Source organism: Lygodium microphyllum, chromosome 4 (genome assembly GCF_053477565.2).
Source record: "Lygodium microphyllum isolate KBCC chromosome 4, Lygodium_microphyllum_v1.1.10, whole genome shotgun sequence".
In the NCBI taxonomy this organism is placed as follows: Eukaryota; Viridiplantae; Streptophyta; class Polypodiopsida; order Schizaeales; family Lygodiaceae; genus Lygodium; species Lygodium microphyllum.
The window spans coordinates 16061727-16078591 of record NC_141138.1 but is presented as its reverse complement, the minus strand read 5'-3'; the positions used below and the strand labels follow the sequence as shown (position 1 = coordinate 16078591).

At 43.4% G+C, this 16865-nt stretch overlaps 1 protein-coding gene and 1 pseudogene across 2 annotated transcripts in view; one reads left to right on the top strand and one right to left on the bottom strand.

The window, feature by feature from the left end:
• Positions 1-16865, bottom strand: part of EDA25 (CCAAT-binding factor) — a 144700-nt gene that overhangs the window by 70083 nt on the left and 57752 nt on the right. The gene's annotated exons all lie outside the window — the stretch shown is intronic.
• Positions 3192-5125, top strand: LOC148036828 (uncharacterized; annotated as a pseudogene).

Genomic DNA, 16865 nt, shown 5'->3' with positions numbered 1-16865 from the left:
CGAGTGTCTCGATCACTAACGATCAACTCTGACATACCATGATACTTAAAGATGTGCTGTAAAAACAATCATGCCATACGATCAACCTTTGTTTTCTTCCTAACCAAAATGAAATGGACTTGTTTGCTAAAGCTACAAATGATAGTCTATATCCCATCATTCCTTGTAGGTGTTCTAGGAAGCTCAAAAATAAAGTCCATTGTATGCTCTACCAAGGCCTATCTAGAATAGGCAAGGGCTGCAACAAACCCGCTATCTTTTGCCCGTCATGCTTTACCTTCTAACATACGATGCATGTCTTGATGAATGGTTTTACATCATACCTCAAAGCTGGCCAATAAAAAAAATGCTCCATTGCCTTGACTGTGGCATCAATAGCTTTGTGTCCCACATACAGAGGAGCATGACTTTCAATTATAACTTTGGGCCTTAACTGCTTTGTGACACACAATTATCCAGGCATCATCAAAAATCCATCTCTTAGCATATAGTGTTCATGCTTCTGGCCATTACAAAGTTGATCATAAACATTAGCAAAGTCCGATTTAGAAACATATTGCTCTTTCATGGCATCCAACTCAATGTGATAAACTATACTGACGACTAAAATTTGTGGTTACATGACATTGCATCAGCCACAACATTTTTTTTACCATCAATATGTACAATCTGAAATGAAACATACAGAGAAAACTTACCCATCTCATATACTTCTCTAGCAACTCTGTCTGCATCAGAAAGTACCTCAAAGTTTAATGGTCTGTCTGCTTTGTAAAATCAGACCCAACAAATAGTATTTAGGTGTAGGCAGTACATGAATTACAACCAAGAGCTCTTTCTCATAGGCCTGCAAAAAAAAATTTGCACCGCAGAGAATTCGGCTCTAATAAGCCACAACTCGGCCGTCCTACATAAGAACAGCCCCAATGTTGTTACCACATGCATCACACTGAACTATGAATGACTTCCTTAGATAGAACAACACGAGCACAAGATCTGAAGTCATCTTTTTCTTCAACTTTTCAAATGTTGAAATCTCCACTGTTGTCCATCTAAATGGCACATCCTTTTTCTGCAAAGCATGCAATGGAGATGCGTTTTCGACAAACATGTGTACATACTTCCTGTAGTAAGAGCATAAACCCAAGAAGCCACAGATCTCATGCACATTTCTTAAAGGTGGCCATGATCATATTGCCTCAACCTTTGCAGGGTCCATGCAAATACCATTCTGCAAATACAATATGTCCCAAAAAGTGAATTTCATACAAAAAGAATTCACTTTTCTTGTCATTGATAACCAACCTATGCTCACGTTGTTCATTGAATACAATGCCCAAGTGTCTTCTATACTCGGTCTCATTCTTTGAATAGACAATCATGTCATCAAAGAAAGTGTCCACAAATCCTCTATGTGGCCTAAAGATGCGATCCATCATGCAATTAAAAGTAGCAGGAGTATTCGGAAGTCCAAAAGGCATAACAAGAAACTGATACAACCCAAAAGATATCCTAAAAGCTATCTTAGACACATCTTCTAGTCCAATACATATCTGATGATACCCACTTTTCAAATCTATACGGCTGAATATGACTACTCCCTACAATCTATCCATAACATCATCGATCCGAGGTATCAGAAAGAGATTCTTTATCATGATCTTGTTCGGAATACGATAATCAATGTGCATACGCCATGAACCATCCTTTTGCTGCACCAAAAGCAGTAGAGAACAAAAAGGATATGGGCTGTGCTGAATGAGCTCTTTTTCTAGCAGCTCATTCATCTGACTCGTAATCTCCTCCTGTTGGGCTGCACTAACTCTGTAGGGTGGCTTATTACTTCCAAGGATAAGATCTATGACATGATCTTCTCCCCTTTCAAGTGGTAGCTGCCCTGGAAGTGACTAAGAGAAGCAATCAACATACCTTTCAGCCTTATGTTTCTGTCGTGGTCGTACACTCTGTGTTTCCTTAGTACAAACCCTAGCAATTTTCTTCACATGGTATCAGAGTCGGTGCTCTTGTAAAGAGTATCCTACAGATATTATGGAGAGCTTGGTTTTGCAGGAGGCACACAATACAACTCGTAACCGAATCACAATGTCACAGACACCTTCTTCTCCGGTTCCTATGATATCCTATCAAGCTTCTCCATCAGTGGAGGCCTTGCGACGGTATTATGGACTTAGTGAGAAGGACAACACTCCACCTTCACCATCACCTTCTTTTTCTACTCCTCTTGTAGATTTCACCCACATGACAGAGGACACGGTTGTCTCCGTACGTAGTACAGACTGATCCGTACAATACGGTACGTATCCGTACAATTTAATACGAAAAAATAGAGACTTTGTGGCCACTCTCCTTCAACCTACAACTTTCTTTTTTTCTTTCTTCTTTCTTTTTTTTTCTTCTTTCTTTTTTATTTCTCTCCGCCAAGCCTCTCTCTCTCTCTCTCTTAGCAGTTTAGTGAGGCCCTACACATCGCTCCAGGTGTAGCCTTCCCACACTCACGACCCACACAAAAAGCCTCCACCGGGGTGACACCCCGGAACAACTGGTATGATGATGAGTGCCGTGAGACCAGAGCACGGCTACAGAGAGAGATAGCACTGGGGCCAACTACCCACAAACAAGCACAGATACTCTTTAGACACCTCACATGGTGGAAGAAGAGAACATTCTTGGCCCAGCTGGACCAAGACCTATATCAGTTATTCTTGAGCCAAGACTCTCGAGAGGCTTGGAGGCTTTTCAGAGAGCATTGCCGGACCACACCTATTACATCCACCGCTGTATGGAAGGAGTATGCAACTAATCTTTATACTGTGGAGCCACCTCTTCCTGACCCACTTCAGCCTTGCCCAAAGACCACCACTTTCTTTACAGAAAGTAGGGTCTGAGAGACCATTGACAGACTTAGCACAGGAAAGGCACAAGATCGTGATGGATTAGTAGTCCAGCACTTGATCCATGCTAGAGATTTGGTGGCAGGTTTCCTAGCTTACATGTTTAACAGAGCCATGTGTGAAGGCCTATTAGAAAGCTGGAGCACAAACACTATTGTGCCCATCCTCAAGTCAGGGGACCCTACTCTACCCAGTAACTATCGGACTATCATGGTTGGGCATACATTGGCTAAGTTATATGCTTCCATCCTTGAGCATGAGTTAAGCAGGTGGGCAAAGATGTGGGGTCTTAGAGCACAGGGACAAGCTGGCTTTAGGAGAGGCTTCTCCACATTGGATCACATCCTCACACTCAGAGCGATCATTGAGGAGGAAAGGACCCATGGCCGACAGACCTACTGCTGCTTTGTGGACTTCCGCAAAGCCTTTGACACAGTACCAAGAGACAGGCTGATACATAGACTGCATGCCATGGGAGTACCGAAAGAGCTTAGTTCGGGTATTTTGGCACTGTATGAGAGAGTTGTGGGCAGAGTCCAAACACCGAGGGCCTTTCCGCACCTATTTACTCCACCATTGGGGTGAAGCAGGGATGCCCTCTCTCTCCGACATTATTTGGCTTGTACATTGATGGGATTGCTGATTACATTTCACATGAAGGAGATAGAGGAGCTCCACTAGCTGGCACTTGGGTACCTCTCCTATTGTATGCAGATGACATTGTATTGATAGCTGACTCTCCAGAGGGTCTACAGAGACACTTGGACGCATTAAACTCCTATACTTGGAACAATGGGCTTTCAACGAACCTTGGTAAAACCAGGGTGATGATATTTAATACTACACCACAGTGGGTCAGGACATCAGCGCCTAAATTCGCATATGGATCTAAGGAACTGGAGTATGTGGATTCTTATACATACCTAGGAGTCTTATTCACAAGGCCCACCTTTTCCATGCGAGAGGCAACAGACACTAGACTGACTCGCGGATACATAGCACTAGGTGGTTTGGAGAGGATGTGCTCACAAGTGCAATTCCAAGAACCTCGCACCAAGCTATGGCTCTTCGATACACTGGTCACATCCACACTACTTTATGAAGTACAGATATGGGGGCCCAGTCTTGACCACCATAGCTGATCAAGGCACACTTATGATGGATGGAGGTCAATGGAGAAACCCCTAGTATCCATGATATCCAGGATAATCAGATGTAAGACCTCAGTGCCACATAAGATCATCAGAGCCGAGCTAGCAGCTACACTGATTGTGGTAGAAGCCCTCACCCGATCTGTCATATACATACATAGCCTATGGGACTTAACCAGACACAGATATGCACAGTTGGCCCTTAAGTCCTCCAGGCAACTTGCCATAGAGGGTGATACTTCATGTTGGTATGCACAGATATCGGTCTGATTTGAGTTGCATGGCTTTAGCATGGACAAGTTACCCCCCTTCCAGTACGCCCTTGATGCATCATCTCTTAATCTGAGCAGGTTAGAGATTCGCAAGATCATCAGGATGGATCTTACCCAGCTGGATACCAAGCGGACATGGCTGATGCCAAGGCAGGAGCTAGGGACAAAGATGGCTTTCTACCGTGAGCATTTCCTTCATACTATTGACGATGGATTCATTGTTCGCCCGAGATACATGGACACCCACCTTTCCCATGGGATCAGATGTACTATTGGTCAGTTGCGTACCTCCTCACATCACCTAGAGATTGAGATCGGTAGATATAGATCCATCCCACCAGAGGAGCACATATGCCAGATATGCCAATTAGAGCCAGAGACAGAGGAGCATTATATATGCTGCTGCCTAGCGTATTATAAGGTCCATGGTCGTTTCCACTGTCTCTTTAGAGACGGATTTGGACCACTATCCAGAGTCGTGGATTTTACCAATCAGTGATGCCTTGGCCTCTTTCTTCTTGAGATATGACAGCTTCGTGACATGCGCCTCAGGAGTACAGTTGCTCTAGGACACCGAGGCCCTTCGCAGAGGCAACTCACAGACTTCTTTGCAAAGGAGACTTAGAAGACTTCAATACAGTTACAGCCACAGTCCACACGAGAGCCTCTCCCACCGCCACAGTCCACACAGAGACAAGGAGTATTGATTGATCGAGCCATTTAGCTTAGCCGATCCAAAAGTCCTAGGCCTCAACACAGACACCAACGACACCTTCATAGGCGAATATAGGGGATTATGGCTCGGGCTAGAGCTAGGCCCTCCATACCCACATGAGATTATACCATTTGGAGCCCATTGTTACTAGATAAAGCTCTATTTTTACACATAGCCATAGCTAGTTTCCATTCTTATTTTTCTTTGTGCTACATATTTTGCCCACACAGTTGTACAATCATACACATGATTGTAACTCATGGTCTCATAGGTCATTTTGGCCTTTTGTAGACATTAATATATCATTTCATTTCATCTCTCTCTCTCTCTCTCTCTCTCTCTCTCTCTCTCTCTCTCTAATTGAGGACTTTGAGAAGTACTATCAAAACAAGTACGATGATGTTTACACCCCTCCTACCAGTTTTACTACCATATACTAACCAGTTGGTGAGGTTAGCAACCTCTTCGATCATGGAGAATATACGGCATTCAGAACGTCTCGCAATCCATCTTCATCATCTCAGCTAGGTCCTGTATCAAGTTTGTACAATCCTTTTGAGTTGCATGAATCAAAACCCTCGTCTATTTCTTCTTTTGAAGTATAGGATCCAAATGGCTTTCATATGTGAACTTCAATAGAGCAGGCTCTCAAAGCAGACGTAATCCAAATACATCTACAGCTTCTGTTTCATTTAAGCATGCAACGCACACTTCTCAATTCCCTCCCATCCCACCCTCTTCTACATCACACCTCGATCACCTCTCATCATCTTTCCAAAACCTTGGATCACACTCCACCTTTGCCTCACACATGCTAGGGATTGGATCTTCCTTCTCCGCTCCTAGCACTTTCTCATTCTCTAACCCATCCTCTACCTCTTTGCACCTTGGTACTTCGTTAGGGGGAATGTCACCGTTTAACATAGTGCCTCTTACCTTTCCATACATGAGCACACCCATAGCACCTAGGCCAACTGTCATGGGCATCCCCCTCACTACCCCCAGATTCACATCTTACATGACTACTCAGACACAACAGTTTCCATCCTCACCTTCTGGTGCATCTTCAACATCTCCTTGGGTTACACCTACGCAAGGATTCCCATCTTCTGCTCCACGTGTTTCCGTCCCACCTCCTTGGGTTACTCATGCGGATACCATGCATGGGCCTAGTCAGCTCATCCCTACCTATGGATCCACCTTGCACACTCACCGCATGCCTAGTGGACACTTTCGGGCCCATTCCCAAGTGTACTCCACTCCCCCATCCTACCCACATTACATTTTCCCCCATTATCCATCACCTAGCACTACCACTCTAGTTGCAACAACCAAAAACGCCTTCACGCATAAGACTCATTTTAACGGATTGAATTTTACCACTTGGTCAAATTTCATGCAACAAGTGCTTGAGTCTTAGGGTCTTTGGAACCTCGTCGTTGGTCTAGAGCCCATAGTTACCAAGAACGGGGAACGGGAAAGGGAACGGGACCCCCTGGAACGGGGGGAACGCCCAAAGCGAGGGAACGGGAACGGTATATATATATATCCTCTAGAGAGAGAGAGAGAGAGAGAGAGAGAGAGAGAGTCAACACTAGTCTTAGAATCTAGAGAGACAGATCATATCTATTATCAACCATGAATTATAATTCATGAAATTACACTCTAGAGACATAATAATCAAGTTTCAACTTTCAACAATAATAAAGATTCAAAACATTGTAACCAGAAATGGATTGTCGCATTCATAATTCAACACTGTAATCAACAATGTTGCATAAGTCCAACTGGCAACAAGTGTGCATTGCAAAAACACAAAATATGCACTAAACAGTAAACTTTAAAGCCTAAATAGTAAAGATCCAAGTTACAAGAGCTCCAATTTCCAAGTCAATACTCTAAAGTTCCAAAAGGCTAGCTACTAAGTGCTCTGATTCATGGAAGATGGCTCCACTGTGCTTGAATGCTCATCCTGCTGAACAACATCTTGCCCATCATCATCACCATCATCATCATCGTCATCTTTTTCCCAACATATAAAAGAATCAGCCTTTGCAACTGATGTACGAGCTAGCAAGCGAAGATTGAAGCTCACATAAACTAGGTCATTGGTCTTCATTGTACCAAGACGATTTCTCTTCTTTGAGTGAATGTGATTGAAGGAGCTCCATAGTTGCTCTAAACAAGAAGAGCTAATTGTTTGGCTAAGAATACGAATAGCCAAACTCTGCAACTCTGGAGCTTTTGCTCCGTAGTCCTCCCACCATAAAGCAGCCCCAATATTTGTCCTGTCCTCTAGTGCATCCTCTGTACCAAACATCCCTAATGTTTGTCGATATACAGAGAGCTAATTTTTAATTTTGCGTTGCATTTCACGGCTAGGATAAAGCCTTGCAAGCAATGTGTTCCAAGCCTTGACCACGTCAAGGTTTCTTTCTTGCATCTTTCCTTGAAACTCAGGATCAAGCACATATACTGCAGCATGCATAGGAGAGTCATACTCATTCCATCTGTTGATGCATAACTTCTTGATTTGCTCATACCTATCTGCATTTCGTTCCAAACTCTCCAACCTCTCAATCATGCGATCCATACCTTCATAGATCTTCCCAATGCATGGATCCATGCCATCTGCAAGCCTCAACATGTGCATAATAGGATCAACCATTTGGTTGGTGTGATTAACCTCATCCCAAAAATCTCTATCAGAAACATATGCATTACATAACACAGCAGTAGCAGTGGCAGCCCCAGTCCAATTTTCATACTCATCACTAGCAAATAGCTCCTTAATTGCACCTTTGCAATAGTGCAATCGACCAAGCATAAGAAAGTTATATGCAAATCATGTATCCGAGTATTTAAGAAGTTCTTTGTCACTTCTCTTGCGAAACTCAGCATGCAAGTACTGATGATTACATATAAATGTGATAATCTTGTTGCCTTTCGCAACAAGAGATGCAATCCATGGCAAGTCCCCAATATCCTTCAACAAGTTATTCAAGCAATGTGCCATGCATGGACTAAAGGTGATATGTGGATACATTGCCATTAAAATGTTTCCTGCTGCCCTATTTGTAGGTTCACCATCTGCCACAAACTGCACTACATTTTCTGCCCCAACAGCCTGCACTGCCTCGCACCACTCGGATGCCAATACATCTGCACTCTTTCCAGTCTCTGAAGCATCATGACTACCAATGAAGTATACATCTCCACGAGAATATGCAACAACACCATGTATGGACCTATGGCGTATGTCACTCCATCCATCTGCTATCAATGTCACTCCATTTCTTGCCCATTGATTGCGAATATTTGCTGTTGCAATCTCTATGGCTACTTTCTCCTTTTGAAGCAATGTAGTCCTGATAGTTTCTGATGAAGGGGGTTTATATGTGGGTCCATACTCTGCAATCTTTGTCACCATATTTAAAAAATAAGGTGACCTGGCTGATTTGAATGCAATATGGTCATGGTAAAAAAAGCGTGCCACTGCTGCATCTGTTTCCTCTTTTTTCTTTGGTTCCCATGAAGTGTGCAATGAACTCTGTTTAGCACCACGACCTGTTGCCATTGATGGCCCACGAGAAGGCTACGTAGCCACTAATCCTGGTGGTCTTCTGCATGAATCACCATGCCCTGCTGGTCTTGGAGTCCATGTTGTTGGATCCACTGCTATATTTGGCGTCCTCCTGGCATGTGAATTCCCCATAGATATGGCTATGCGGTCAAGTAACTCCTGCCTTTTCTCAATTGATACATTGGTGCAAAAACGCACCTCTTTCCCCTCCTCATGTAGAAGATGGGCTCTCACTTTATCAGCCCCACTAGTGCGAGCATAAGGGCAAAGTTTGCATTTCCAAGGGCGAGCCCCTCCACCTCTCAATGGCACCCCTGCATCTACCTCATCCCACCATGACCAAGTAGTGCTTCGACTTCATCCAGTTGTTGACGAAGTACCTGCTGAGGATGATGAAGATCCCATAGATGTCAATGCTGCCATCTATATAAAAGTGACAAATAATCAGTAAAGTTCAATAAAATTGCAGAAATTTGCAGCCAAAATTTCAACATGTGTGTGTTAAATTTTTAGCAATGCTAAAAATGCCAGAACTTTGGTGCTACTTCAGCCTGCATTCCTTTTACTGAAAATGCGACAAATTTGGGGCATTCTAGCCTGCATTGAACATTCCCTTGCTGAAAATGCCCCAAAATTTGGAGTATTTTCAGCTCCCAAACTTGGGGCAATGACAGACTCAAAATGCCCCAATTTTGGGGCATTCCAGCCTGCAATTCCTTGCTGAAAATGCCCCAAAATTTGGTGCATTTTCAGCTTCCAAATTTGGGACAATGACAAATTTGAGAATCGAGATAATGATCCTCGGACCTTGAGACTTCACCTGATCCCGAGGAGAAGTCACGCCAGGCAAGAGAGGCGGGCCAAGAAGGCGGGAGAGGTAGACGAGTCCCGAGAGCAGGTGGGAGTAGGGCCTAGGCAGTGGGGGCAGGCGGGGCAAGCGAGATAGTCGGCGGGACAGTCAAAAGGGCAGGCGGAGCAGGCGAAGTGGGCGGGGACAGTTGGCAAGCGGACTGGGCGGACCAGGTACTCGGCGGGAGTGCAGAGTGCCAGCGGGAGCAGTCGACGTAGGCGAAACGGGCAACATAGGCGAAATGAGCGACAGCACGAGCGACAAACAGACGGGCACAGGCGAAACGGGCGACAGACAGACGGGCGCGAAACGGGTGACACGCGGGCAGTTAGAGACAGCGCGGGCAACGACTACAATAAAAAAACTTAAAAGTGAAAAATTAAAAAAATTAAAAAACTCTTGAGCTGGAACGGACCTGGAACGGCCAAGGAACGAACTGGAACGAGAGGGAACGGGCCAAGAAACGGGCTGGAACGTTTCGCCAGCGTTTCCTTGGCCCGAACCCCTTGGAACGCGTTAATCCGTTCCTATGTGCCGGAACGAGCGTTCCCTGTCTCTATGCTAGAGCCTATGCTGGACCCTCAACTAGCTCACCCTGACTACATCCGTCAAAGGAGAGCCTGCAATGCCAGAACTAATGTTGAGATGATATAGGGACTGCTTCTTGAGTTTCACTCTCAGTTACAACACTTCTCACTCACGTTAGAGAGTTGAAGTCACCTTCTCGACCGCTATTGCGGCCAAAGATCATACTCGGCGCATAAATCTTGACTAATCTTCAAGAGTTTTCTATTAAGGAAGGGGATGATCTGAAAGTCAAGTTGGCTGCATATAGGCACTTACTCCCCGAGTTCACCACTATTGGCTCTCCGAAGTCAAACGACGATCAAGTTACATTCTTCTTGAATAACTAGTCCAAAAAATACTTTAATTTCATCCAACACATCATCTCATAGCCTAAACCATCGACCTTCTACAAGTTTGAGTGTCAGTTCTTGCTTTACGCAAGCCTACACAATCAAGTCTACAACAAATCTGTTGGATGTAAAGTCCCTTCATCTCCATGTAAATGGTCTTACACGTGTGAACACACCCTTATTGTACCCTAACATATAAATACATTCTTTTATTCTGTGTACCATCACGATCTCGTGCACCTATCTCTACGTTCACTCTCTCTAACTCTCAGCTCTGCAACTCGCGCCTTGCTTTCACACTCCATTGCGCACTTTCTCCCCTTCAAACTAGTATCAGAGCATTAGTAATGGTGTTCCCGCTTCCCAAGAAGTGTGAATCAAGTTTGCACAAGAGAAGAAGCTTGCTTCTGCACAGTAGTCAACAACTAAGGTGACACGTGTACAAGTGTTAGGTCGCAGGACAGGTAGTTACGTAACAAGCGTCAGGTCCAAGAGTAGCAATGGTCGACAGATGACAGGGCAATCCTAGTAGACGACAAAGGACCGTGTAGACATGACCAATGTGAGTGACTGGCAACTGCTACGCAACAAGTGACGTTTGTGACTGACGAGTCGGACGGGGAACCAATGTGGAGACAGACGGACTGACGACCTGACCAGCGCATGGCAACAAGGCTAGGTGTCAAGCGTACACGACTGGATAGTCGACAGGGCACAAGCCCCATCGACAAACAGGTGACAAGCCAGCGAGGTTCCAAGTCACGCGACATAACTGCCGTTAGACGGGCAAGTCAATGAACCCCATCACTCCATTTTTTTAAAGTCCAAAATCCCTTTTTTCTTCAAAATCCTCTTTGAATTTCCCCTTGGCTTGACGGGGGTTCACGTACACAAGCACAGTGTGCAAATTTGTGCAAATTTAGGCCCAAAAATTTGAGGCTTTTTAGATTGAGTGTTGTTCATGCATAATTGAGACATGTGCGTCAGAAATTGCAGACATTGTGTGCATTCAAATTGGGGATTTCGCCAAATTTACTGAAACTTTGCTCATTTGAGTGAAATTTCTCAACATTGGACCCATAAAATTTGGGGCTTTTGCTGTATTGGTGAAGTTTTGTTCAGTTGAGTCAAATTGGCTTACATTTGTGCACACTTGGACCCGGAAATTTTGGGGCTTTTGTAAGATTTTGTGAAATTTTGCTAAATTTGCCCATTTTAATGCTCTCAGGAACATGTATTAATGCAATTGGGGCAGATTTGATAGTGAAATTTTGGGACTTTTGCTGAAATCTCTGGATTTTGGCAAAGTTGATGTATGAAATGCACTTTGGGAATATAGTTGAAGCAATCTTGTTGCCATAAGCATAGTAATTTAAGCATTTTTTATCTCCCACTTGTGCAATTTTGGAGAAATTGCAGAGATTTCTTGGTGTTTTGTGTATCAGAAGTTGATAGGAGCACATATGCATGCAATACACATGCTGGACAGCTCCCATTGAGTTGATGTATTGCTGATTATTCATGTTGTAGCAGTCTTAGTGATCATTTGCAGATCTGGGATTGTTACACATTTATTTTTTGGTGATATTGCTGAAGTGGGAGTTACCTAGCAATGACGTATGCATTTAATGTATGCTAAAATTGCAGTCATACTCCTGAAAGTCATTCGTTCTACTACTATACATGTACTTGGACTGAATCTTGCTATTATTTGTTGGAGAAAAAAAATTGGGCTGAAATCAACTGAATATTCAGCTCATTTTTGCTGTCATAAATTGCAGCATTGAATTTCTGGTGTATTGCTGAAAAATGGCTGCAAATGCTTCTAGCAACAATGACACTAAATCCCTCTTTGAAATCAAGAGGTTTGATGGGACTATCTTTGACTTGTGGAAGGATAGCATGCAAGGCATTTTGTTTCTCAAGGGCTGTGAAGGTGCTCTCTTGGAGACTAAGCCTGCAGCTATGACCGATGTGGATTGGGCTAGACTTAACAAGAAAGCCATTGCATACATTAAGATGGCAGTGTCTGATGATGTACTTACAGACATCAAGCGTATTGATACAGGATATGCTATACGGAAAAAGCTTAAGAATACTTATGAAAATCAAACTCCTGTGAATCAAGTGCATCTAATGCATAAACTTGTAAATATGGAGTTGGATGAGTCTAAGCCAGCATCTAAGCATTTGAGTGCTTTCACAAGGGTTTTGACTCAATTGCAAGATTCTAGTTTAGCGGCTTTCAATGATAAATTGAAAGCTATTTTCTTATTGATGACTTTGCCTGACGGCTGGGAATCTTTGGTTGTGTCACTTAGCAACAACCCGCTTTGACTTTTGATGGTATTAGAGGTTCAATCCTTAATGAATAAATTAGAATAAAGTCTAGTGGTGAAAGCAGTGGCTCAGCTTAACATGTAAGAGGTAGGTCTGAAAAGAGGGGTAATGCAGCTAATAAAGGCAAAAGCAAAAGCAAAAGCAAGGGCAAACAACAGGATACCACATGCTATCAGTGTGGGCGTAAAGGGAATAAAAAGCCCAATTGCAGGTACTTCAAGAAAGAGCAAGAAAGAAAGAAATAGCAAGGTAAGAAAAAGAGAAATGATAAGAAAGATGATGGCAGTTCTTCCTCAAAAGAAGTTGCAAAGACAAATGTTACATCTAGTGTGGTCATTCAAGAGCTTCCTGACACAATTTTCTTTTGCACTCTGCCTTAGTACCATTGCAATCAGTGGTGATAAGCACCGCACGATTGGCCATGAAAGTACACTGGTTGGGAATAAAGGCCCTCGTGCCTTTAAAAGTGCTCGGGTGTGAACACACCCTTAGCACTTGTACTTACACATATATATCTATCTAAAAACCTAAAGGTACACACTCGTCATTGTACCTAAAAAAAGTGCACTCTCTAATCTCCTCTCTCTCACTCTCTGTCTCTCCGCGCAACTAACACCTGCTGTCTCAATCTTCGTGCCTCTCCCGTCACTACAAACTAATATCAGAGCGGGCAAGAGACAGCAGGTATTAGTTGCGCAGGGAGACAAAGAGTGAGAGAGAGCAGATCAAAGAGTGTGCACGTTTTTTAGGTACAATGACGAGTGTGTACCTTTAGGTTGTTAGATAGATATATATCTGTAAGTACAAGTGCTAAGGGTGTGTTTACACCCGAGCACATTTAAGGGCACGAGAGCCTTTATTCCCAACAACCTCCCACCTAAAGGCAATGTGCCTTAAGAGGAGAAAAGAATCAACTAAGTCTAGGTATGTACAAAGTTGAAACATATATCTATCCAACTCCCATCATCTTACCGCAATGAGCAAACCGCTCTACTGGAAGACCCTTCGTAAGTAGGTCTGCACGATTATCTTCTATATGCACTTTGATAAGCTCAATGCTCCTGTTGTCAAGCAAATCTCTAATGAAGTGGCGCTTTCCCCAAGAAGCGTGGTCGGGCAAGCCACCTTTATATGCTCATCTGAAAGTGTTTGGCTACGAGGCTTTTGTGCACATTCGTAAAGAAAAACGCAGTAAACTTGAGCCAAAGTCCTGTAAATGTATTTTCCTAGGATATGGTGACAAGGATGAAATGGGGTATAAATTATGGAATCCTGAGAAAAGAAAAGTAGTACGCAGCAATGATATTATCTTCCGAGAAGATCACATGCACAAACAGCCCGAAAAGACTGAGGAGGTCCGTAGGGTTGTATTCCGTGAAGAAATACCTTTTGGTCAGCAAAATGTGCCCACTGTACAGCAACAAATACCTGCTGTAAATGAACCTGTAAATGCAAAAAATGATGGTGGAAATGATTAGCTAGCTATTGTCCATGAAAATGAGCCACTACATGTGCAAGAACAGCCAAGACAGCAAGCTGTTAATGCTGATTTGCAGGCTGAAATGCCAGGACAGCATGCTGAAAATGGAAATTTGGAGGACCAATCAGCAAACAATGACCATTGGGTTAGGAGATCATCTAGAGCTACTAGACAACCTCACAAATTTGTTCCTGGTGCAAACAATGTCGCTGATTATGTCATGTTGACAAACTGTGGTGAACCGTCTTGCTTCAAGGAAGCAATGGACAGACACGATAGCAAGAAATGGTATAAAGCCATGCTGTCAAAAATGGACTCTCTTGAGAAAAATGGCACTTGGACCTTGGTACAGTAAAGGGTAGAAAACACTTCCATGCAAATGGGTTTACAAGATGAAGGTCACTTCTAATTCCTCACCAAAGTACAAAGCAAGATTGGTTGCAAAGGGGTACAAGCAGGAGCATGGAATTAACTTTCATAAGATCTTCTCTCCTGTAGTCAAGATGACTACATTGAGAACCATTTTGGGCTTGGTTGCAACTGAAGATATGAAGCTCATGGAGATGGATGTAAAGACTACATTCCTACATGGTGATTTGCATGACGACATATATATGCAGCAACCTGAAGGGTTTGTTGAACAAGGGAAAGAGAAGATGGTATGTAAACTCAAAAGGAGTTTGTATGGGCTGAAACAAGCACCCAGAGAATGGTATCATAAGTTGAATACATTCACGCAGTCTCAAGGCTTTCATACAAGTCAAGTGGATCACTGCTTATACACCAAGAAGCCCGCAGATCGCAGCCTGATTATCTTGGTTCTGTATGTTGATGGCATGCTGATTGCTGGTAGGGATACTCATGCCTTGGAATCACTGAAGCAAAGTCTTCATGGCAGTTTTGACATGAACGATCTTGGTGACGCAAATCACATTCTTGGTATGCGAATACTCAAAGATAGATCAAAAGGCTTACTCTATCTATCTCAACAGGAGTATATCTCCAAGGTTTTGCAGCGCTTTCAATATAGAGGGAGCGAAAACAATTGAGGTTCCATTGCCTCCATATGTGAAACTCAGTGCAGAGGACAGCCCTACATCTAATGATGAGAAGGCTGAAATGGCCAAAATACCATATGCTTCAGCTGTTGCCAGTTTGATGTATGCTATGGTTGCTACACGTCTTGACATTGCCTTTGCAGTGGGAGTGGTTAGCAGATGCATGGCAACCCCTGGCAAGAAGCATTGGGATGCAGTGAAAGGTATTAGGAGATACCTCAAAGGTACAAAGGAGTTGTGCACTTGCTTTGGAAAGCAGAAGACATTTGTTGTTGGCTTTACGGATGCAGACTATGCTAGTCATGCGGATTGCACAAAATCCACTTCTAGGTATGTGTTTACTTTCACAGGAGGAGCAGTCTCTTGGATCTCCAAGCTACAAAAGTGTGTTGCATTGTCTACTACAGAGGCAGAGTATGTGGCTGCCACTGAGGCATGCAAGGAGGCTTCATGGCTTTCACGTCTAGTCGGAGAGCTTGGCATCATAGAGTTACTTGTTCTCCATTGTGATAGTCAAAGTGCTATCATGCTAGCGCGAAATCCTGTCTTTCATGCAAAGACAAAGCACATACAGGTGAAGTACCACTTCATTAAAGATGTACTTGACAGCAAGAGCATTGAGCTTATCAAAGTGCATACAAATGATAATCCTGCAGACCCTCTCACCAAGGGTCTTCCAGCAGAGCGGTTTGCTCATTGCGGTAAGATGATGGGAGTTGGATAGATATATCTATTTCATCTTTGTACATATCTAGACTTAGTTGATTCTTTTCTCCTCTTAAGACACATTGCCTTTAGGTGGGAGGTTGTTGGGAATAAAGGCCCTCGTGCCTTTAAATGTGCTCGGGTGTGAACACACCCTTAGCACTTGTACTTACACATATATATTGATCTAAAAACCTAAAGATACACACTTGTCATTGTACCTAAAAAACGTGCACACTCTCTGATCTGCTCTCTCTCACACTCTGTCTCTCCACGCAACTAACACCTGCTATCTCAATCTTCGTGCCTCTCCCGTCACTACATATGCACATCACCAAAAAATAGGTAATTGATGCCTTACTTTCAGCTCATGATGGGCTGTCACAATCATGGATAGTGGACAGCGGTGCCTCTTTTCATGTTACCTACTCTTTGGAGTCATTTTCTGAATACACTGCAGGTTGCCTAGGTAAGGTTTACTTGGGTAATAACTATACATGTGAGATAGAGAGTGTTGGCACCATTCACTTGGCTCTTGAAAATGGCCAAGAGCTGATTTTGCAAGATGTCAGATTTGTACCTGGCATAAAGAAAAGTCTACTATCAGTTGGGCAGCTTGATGCTGAAGGTATTTTACTACCATTGGTAGTGGATCCTGGAAGGTCCATAAGGGCTCTATGCTGATTGTTAAAGGCAGCAAAAGGAAGACTTTATATTACTTGCATTGTAAAGCGTTACCTGGCAAGTTCTCGGCTGTGGCTAAAGTCCATTCACAGATGGAGCTTTGGCACAAAAGACTTGGTCATATGAGCCAAAAAGGCCTTCAGGTTCTCTCCTCTTTAGGGAGATTCAATGTGAAAGGCTCTAGTCTCGAATTTTGTA